Consider the following 9,255-nt stretch of genomic DNA (forward strand, 5'->3'; position numbering starts at 1 on the left):
GAAATAACATTTCATCCTTAAGTAACTATTCGAAAATCAAATGCAGTATGTTTGTAAACTAATTTTCAGGCAGAGTCAGTCTTTTATTAGTTCAATGAGGAGTAATTAGTAAAAACGTATAGTACAATTTATTTAGTGATCTGCGTGATACCAAATTTCAAGACTATTTTATGGTGGCTACACTGTCTGATTTTTGTACATTTGACTGCGAGTCAAGCTCCTCTCCCGAATCATGAAATCTATGCATGTAGAGTTTTAAAAAAATATCACCCGTTCTAAATTTGCAAGTATTAAAAGCTGTAGTTTGAATAATTCATTAAAGTCTGTCCACTACCATCATTTCGAGTACAATGAAAAGAAGTTTTATTCGAAATCAGTATGACCCAGTATTCCGAACACGATATTCCATTAAAAGCAAAGAAGATAAAATATGTTCAATACCTATTATATATATATGGCATTCATAAAAGTTTGATGATAGTAACTGATTTGTGTATCTTTTTCTTACTGTTACTTTAAAGTAAAACGTTCGTCGTATTACCCGTCCACTAATCGAGATAAAACAAAACGGGGGGAGTCACGTCTGTCTTAAGCTATATATACATTTTATTTGTTTTCTGTTTTGATTTATGATACGAAATAAACGTTAATGGCAAATCATTGATTGTTTCCTATTAATTTATTCACAACTTTTATAGACTCGATTCGATTTAAAACTGACATTTTGAAAAGACATTGTTGATTATTGTCTATTGTTGAAGACAACATACTTCCCTGGAAATGTCTTTTAATTATAATATTTGACGTTGGGTTGCTGTCTCGTTGACGTGTACCTATATACACCACATCTTCTTCATTCATACCATAAACATAGAGTATTTGATGCTGTATGCTTATTCTGTTCTACCTTGACATCGTGGATGGGCAAATAATGAGCTCGCATTTTGAATTGAACCATAATTATAAACCATGTTCATTTCGAATTCTTTTTTTTTGGGGGGGGGGGGGGGGGAATTTCATTACAAAAAAAATGATAGACAGTCACTGCAGTACATCGTTTTAGATTCGAAATTTAAAGTGAAGCGTACCTTATGCATAAATGGCAACAAAAATCAACAGTATGATATTGTAATTTCATTGGTTCACCCTTTCATAATTTCTATTGCTAACCTTACAGAATACTTGTTTTTGGCCTGATTTTGTTTGAATTTTTACTCGAATTTATTTTGAAAGTAATTAGAATAATTTCCTTTAAAGACAAGTACATCTAAATGAATTGATATTCACATTTTAGGTGTTTATTGATCTCGACTATATAAGCCATCAGTCGCCAGTCTTCAGGCGTCAAGTATATATTAATTTTATGACATAATTACCATATCTGGAATTGACGGGTGGCCGGGGAATCAGTGTTTTGTTCAAATCTTAGGTTCTACAAGGAAATAACCCAGTGTGATATCGACTTCACAATTTTCATCTTCACTTTATCATTTGACGACTTTTGAATATGCGAGTATATGAAAAGAACTATTTTTTAAAACAAAGTGGAACATGTATATTTGCATTTAATATTACGTTTAAACAACTAAATCAATTTTTAGTTTGATATTTAATTTTATAGGGTTTGATTTCTCACATAATTTAAGCGTCTGTCATTTGTAATTAAACACACAATCATATAGAACAATTCTTTGTTAGTTTCCTAACATAGGCATTTGACCTTTCCACTGCATGGCTTGCTTCAACAAGTCAGTGGCAAAACGCTTAACAAAAATTATCAAATGAAAGACTCAACTATCTACTGTCTGTATTCAATAATTTAGATATTCATATCCAAGGATTTTTTTTTAAATTGCTGTTGCTTGCTTAACATCCAGTGGCAAATATTTCAGGAATATAAAGTTAATTGCATAAACAATTGGGTAGGGTTTGCCCTCCTGAGAATCTAGATATGTTTTTCATAAGGCAGCAACCATTTGATTTTCTGGGGGGGGGGGGGGGGGCTATGGTTTTTTTTTCTGTGCAATCTATTTTTTTAGCGACAAACGGAAAACAATTTTTTTCTTTCAATTTTAGCATTACATATAGTGGCAGCTGAGGGTGAAACAAACATTTTTTTTTTCTCAGGGTCCAAAACAAATTATTTTTTTCACCAAAACCTGGAAACAAACTTTTTTTTCCAAAAAAAACCATAGCCCCCCCCCCCCCCCCCCCCCCAGAAAATCAAATGGTTGCTGCCTAAGGTAATGTTCAATAGCCATATTCTCACACTGACTGTGGTAGAGTTCCACTTTGGGGGACAAATATTTGATGATACGTGACATTCATTGTGTTTAGTATAGAACATTTATTGGAATTACCATTTGTTTTGTCTTTTCGGAATCTTTACCGTTGTACTTTTATTGTAATTAATGTATTGCACTATTGAAGAAGTTGTATATAAACCATCGTAAAGCTAAACTTAGTTTTGTTTCATCAGTATCCAGTGACTTTTCCCCCGAATTCTAAATATAACAGGATCGACGAAAACCCCTGTTATAATACGTTGACCTCGGTTCAGCAATTATTGGCAATTCCTAAAATCGAAAAAAATATTGATAATTGTACTTGAGTTCTTTAACACCTTATACAATTGCTTTTCAGGATGAGCTATTCCTATAGTAAAATGGTGTGGCTATCCGGACACAATGTGGGAAACAACATGCCACATTGACCAGAGATCTCTCTCTGTAAATATATGCCTACAATGTAGCAATATTAACCCTCATGATCGCCTAAATGCAGCAAACACATTTGAAGATATCATTCGAAATAGACTGAAACCCGGGAATAGATGTCACTCCGTGTCTTTAAGATTTGACGTGGATGTATACAGATATTGTTTTCAAACAGATGAACTGCATTACTGAATTTGGTAGACGATTTTAGTAGACTGCCACCAAGAGAGTCGTGGAATTATCGGATTAACTAATATAATTCTAATGGACAAGGACTAACTATAACAGTTGATTTTACTATTAGACTTTCTCCTAGACTACATTTTATGTATAAGAAAATATTTGTAAGGACAGAGGATGGTAGTGTTCTACAAAATTCGTTACCGGCAATTGAAACCGTTAAAATCATATAATACCAACTCGCGTTTTTTAAATAACACTGAATACAAGTACAGTGTTAGTTAAAGATGTCTGAAAAATTTAGTGGACAACCGACTGCAAAAGTGAATCATGATATAAAGGCTTTACGTCATCAAATTTGACCGTGGTTGAAATTAAACATAAATTGAAGGACTATGGTGTTGCCACTAAAATTCGCAAACATAGCTTGTTCAGTAATACAAAGACACAGTGTTACAGAACCATTTGTAAACTATTTTATATATTGGCACTAATTAAGATTTTTATGAGTAGTTGGTTTTTTAAGCAAACTCGATGATATCATGAACAGTCCATTCGATCGCAATTTACATTTTCTTTTTTAAAATGTATACATATTAGCCAAAATCACATTCCGTTGAAATAACAGTTGTACATAAAACTAATATTCTAGTTATGCATTACCATGTAAGTAATATTAAATATTACTTCCATGGCATTACTGAATATATTTTTTTGTATATGAATAATTTCGATTAACATTATGATGTTTGGAGGACCAGGGGCGGATCCAGCCATCCAACCCAGAGTAAAGGGGGGGGGGGGGGGTCCAACTATATGCTCCCATTCAAATGCATTTATCGTCCAAAAAAAGGGGGGTCTAACCCCCGGAACCCCCTCCCCCCTGGATCCGCCACTGAGGATATTTGTAAATTTATTCATTTCTAAAGAAATTCTATTTAAACAAATATATCCTGTTTTATTAAAAAAAAAAAAAAGAGGATAAATTCTCGTTAAAACCATTTCTATCAAGTCTTATATAAAGTCGGTACTACAATTCTCATTATCAAAGTTGTTTATTACTTTTTTGTATATTTCGGAACTGTAAGCAATATTGTCAATAATATGTTTATATACTATTATATATGTGACCAATAATCTTATTTCTTATTAATAAAGTAATATTTTCAGTCGACATCTTTTGTATTCAATGATTCAAGGATTTTAATAGGAACTTAATTTTGATAGGGAATAATCGCATGACCTTTTTCTCTCGTGGTACTGAAATCCCTATCTGGGTATATTATCGGTCTATTTTTTATCTGAAAAAGTGGCATCATGATTGTGATAACAATCCCATATAAGTCAGCATGATAGGTGATAATTAGTGAATGTGTAAAATTACAGTGGTCGTGCTGGTTTTATTTCATGGACTTGTTTATTTATCTTCAAACACATTAATTTATGACGCTTTTTTATTTGAAAATATGGTACTTTACAGAAAGAAATGAATAATTATATAAAAGCAAGGAGTCAAGGACCTCGTCGAAAAAATGTGAATGAACTTGCACATTAAAGTACTGTCTTTTTAATTTAACTATTTTCATGTTTATATCAACATAAGAATTACACAAATAAAAAGTTTATTTGCTATTATTGTTCAGATCTTTTACTTTAAGTCTTCGTGAACGGATAATTGTTTCATTGGCAATAATATAAAATCTTCAATACAACTTATCCATGGGAGATAGAAGTATTTACACACACAAGCGTTAATCGTTTGCAAATGGAGTTATTTCCCTTGATTCTTGATAACAAATTCGAGTTGCCTCCCTTAAATGCAACAAATTCTTGGATATGAGAATTAACTCACCGTACACTGTGTTATCTTCTTGTCACTCACCCAGACCGTCGGGACCGTTATCGATTTCAGAAATTTCTTAAATAATCGTCATTTCACCAAGACGATCTGTTAAATTTTTACCTTTAAATTGAGTTCATAGTCAGAGGTTAATTGGACGATTAAAATTTTACTTTTGCATGTTATTGCTTATTCTCAAAAAGATATGTAACATTTAGATCAATTAATTCATTGGCATTTACATGAGTTGTCTCCTCTAGCGAAATACTTAAATTCATGAATTTTTGTTAAAGTTTAATACTGATATAAAAAGTTCACTTGTAAGTATCTTGTGTAAACCAAAATCAGCTATTTTTGTACTATTTTTATTTATTAAATATTTGAAAAGTATTGGCGACTAGTATTTGTGAGTGAAAGTAGCTTATTATATCCCTTTTTATAATAAAACTATCACAACCTGTAAATTGATTTATTCAGTATAAGACGAGCAAATTCCTGTCGCTGTAATTAAACCCAGAAGATAGTCTTGTTTGTGGTCTTTTCAACCATTTAAGAATTCAAAATTCAAAAACCTTCATTTGTCTTGTGAACAAAAAGACCTTTATTTGGTTTTAATCGTCGATACTTTTTTTATCATCGATATACTTACAAACATTCAATGGATCAAAAGTAATATCTCAACCCATTTTATACAATCTACAGACCATTTGGTGTGAAATACACCAGTATATCCTAGCTCTAGCTAACAAGAGATTTGTGCACTAAGGTGAACTAAAACGTAAAATCCGTAAAGGGTGCGAGATTCCATCGGTGACATACATCTCTCAGACACTTAACTTATTCCACGCCCACACATTAGAGTGTTTTATATAGGAATATTAGTAAAGCAATGGAAATGAACTTTATATTTGAAGTTTCATGATCATAAGAATTCAAAAAAATATTGTTGAACTGTGCTTGACCGCAAATATTTGCTGTCTCATGAAACATTGGTCAGTTATAGTCGTTCTTGGAGTCGTTCTCATTGCGTATTCGTGTGTGGACACAATTTTCTACAATCCATATATAGTGACCAATGCTTATATACTAAATATATATTTATACGCCGCTATTATTGTTGTTGTTATAAATTATATAGAATGAAATTCAAAACAGTGTAGCTGTGGCCATTGATTGACACATTAAAATCATCCATTGACTGGGACAATTTAGGTGAACGTTTGTATGTAACAACCAATGCTCACTATGTACTTTTCAAAGACACTTTAACTATGGGGTCACCAAAGGTTCTCAACACCTAAATAAAGTAATTCGAAAAAATAATCAGAAATAACACGATATTTTGATTTATATCAATTATATAAATCAAAACACAAAGGTTATTCCTGATTAATTTTTCGAATTATTTTATAATTAAAGGCGTTAAGAAACCTTTGGTGACCCCACAGTTTAAATGTCTATCGTAGGTACGTCGTGAACAGTGGTCGTTACAGACAAACGTTCACGTAAATTGTCCCAGTCAATGGATGATTTTAATGTGTCAATCAATGGCCACAGCTACACTGTTTTGAATTTCATTCTAAATCAATTGTTTCTGATTTTATGCCCTTTATGAGCCCTGTAATTTGGGAATAAAAATATTCTATTCTATTCTATTTTATAGTAACAGCTGACCGATTCTACTAAAAATTGAACTCAATATTTCTTGTATAAAACTGGAAAAGATTTTGTAATTCAAAATATCAGAACCATGTGACAAATTGGTGCAATTTTAACAAGATCCGCATTAAGTTCGCGAGCTGTATATAAGGGACCAGGAGGAAAATTACATGTGTATTACATATATTCAATGTAGTTTCAATACAAGAACAATTATGTGTCAACAATTACTGTATATACTAACCAACTATTAATGGTGTGACTGCTTGTTTGTTTAGGATGTATAAGTACGCAGCCACATCCAGCTCGGAATGGGGACGGAAATCTGATGCCCCTTAAAGGGAGACTATCATTTTTCTTTTTTGCCTACCAACTTTTTAAGTAGTCGTTAGTGTGCTTTTATCAGGCCAAAATTTCAACCTCTATCATACATCCAGCGAAATATCTAGCCTTAATTCTTATTATTCCATCTAATTTACAAAACTTTCATATTGGATTAAGCGTTTGTGTGTTCTCGTCTTGAATATACCTGAAATATTTGACACTGGAGAATAGGCAAACAACCATCTAGCAATCAATCTATATAATTCTTGAAGTAAACAGATAATAACGGGGGAAATGCACTCAAATGACTCGGCACACAATATACTTCGTTTTGAAGGGCAATTTTGGTGCTATGAGATTTTATTTACTTGCAAAAATTAAATTGTTTTGATATTTAATGGAATTATCGGTGTCCATCTAAGGGATTAATCATAAGTAAATTTTACGACAATGAGTACTTTGTACATTATATCTGACCTTATTCCGAGCATATGTTTTATTTTGAGAAATTATTAAGTAATATTTAAATTTTTCTTAGCATATTTTTATTTTTAATGGATTTTATCATGCATGAGAATAAAGATATATACAATTTCCTTTTAATATTAGGTCAAACTGTAAAATAACTATTTAATGATTAAAAATCATATTTAAACACGTTTTTATTAGATATTTGACTCGTGTACATATATATATTGGTAACACGGGGGTTCTTTCGAGATAGATAGAACCTTGCTCGAAACTTTGAGTCAAAACGAATTAAAGTATTGCATTTAAAAAAAAAACACGGATATAAAGGGAATTTGAACAGAACCACACATACAGTAACAATAGTGTCTGATTTGTAAATAAAGATTATTAGGGCAAGGATTTGAAATCCTTGATTAAGGGAATGGGGCCTTTCATTTTGTACTTTTTATATTTTTTTATACCAAATTTCTTTATTCTTGATTAAATTATCATTATTCTCTATTCTTTATAATTAAGTATCCCAATATTATTTTTGTGAATTTTTGGGGTTCAATTTGCCCTTTACTCTGCTCTTTTTGTCCATAATTCTCTATTCTGTAAATTCCACCATAGTGACACCATTATACAAGTTACAGGTAACCGTTCATCGGCATTGGCAAAAATATAAACACAGACATAACTGAAACCAGATTCAAGAATCTTCTTTGCAAAATGCGATTTATGCAATATTTCTGAAGCCTTTCCCGAACACACTGTTAATATCTAAGGAACGTAGAGTATGTGCAAATTAACAACCAAAATAAAAATTATTTATGCATCTCTTAGTCGGTGATTTTGTAAATCAAGATGATGCTTATGGTATATTACGCAACGTGATGTAGGATAAAAAAGAATATGTCCATAGTACACGGATGCCCCAGCTTGCACATTTATAGCATCTTATGTGGGTGTTGGGTGTTTTAAAAAGTTAAATATGTTCATTATTCTTTCCCAATTTATTATTACGATTAAGAATAGAGTGGCGTATCATATGTATTTAAATATTTTGAATAAATCTATTTATGTAACGGCTTATATTTGTCACTTATACTGCGATTAAACGTATTGAAATTTTAAATATCTGACTATGTCACTTTATATGACGGAGTTGACCTGAAATTGAAAGATTCTTGTTTGTTTTTCCGACCCTCGACGACGGCCAAATATTTATTAGGATGTCCAATGCTCATGGTTTTAAGTCACATGAAGAGACCCTTTTTCATTTCACAAAGAAGAGCAATTTTAAAGTAATAAATAAACTTAAAAGTATATGGAAATGGGATAGCAACTATAAAAGTTTAGTTGCTAGAATTAAATCCTTTATACGTGTTACCTATATCAATAATATTTGACAGTTGTGAATTATTTTGGATATCGTGTCAACTCTCACTGACCGTTTCCAACATTTTATATTTCCTGTATGAGTCTAATTCTTTTTTTATTGTCAATTTTAGTACAAATTTCATCTTATAGAAAAGTAAAAGTAATATATAACTGATTCTGTCTTATTTATCCATATTCAAGTTATTTCGAGTCTTATTTATCCATATTCAAGTTATTTCGAGTTTAGAATTAAGGAATAAAGAAGGGGGGATAACAAACTTTTATATATCGTTCTTTCTTCGCAATATTGTGCAATTTCCTATAATGTAAAAAAAAATGGTGCATTTCATTAACATCCCCCTTTTTAAACCCACTTCATTTAAAAAACATAGTTATAGGTTTATACATTTCCTTTAGTCTTTTATAAGTCCGTCCCTTTAATTCTTTTTAATAGGATTCATTACATGATCGGTGTTGTAAATTGTTTAATAATTCTCAGACAATCATTTTTTTTTAACTCCCACCACATTAATATGTATTACGAATATTCAACGAATTGTTCTGTGTAAACACCGATTAATATTCTTTATGGATTAGTAATACAAATGCCACTTTAAATGCTGTAAAACCGTAAAGTTGATTATTAATCGTTTTGATGTTGAATAACCCTCCGTAATATAAATAATACGAAGCAGACATGCG

This window comes from Mytilus galloprovincialis, chromosome 3 (genome assembly GCF_965363235.1).
Source record: "Mytilus galloprovincialis chromosome 3, xbMytGall1.hap1.1, whole genome shotgun sequence".
Classification (NCBI taxonomy): Eukaryota; Metazoa; Mollusca; class Bivalvia; order Mytilida; family Mytilidae; genus Mytilus; species Mytilus galloprovincialis.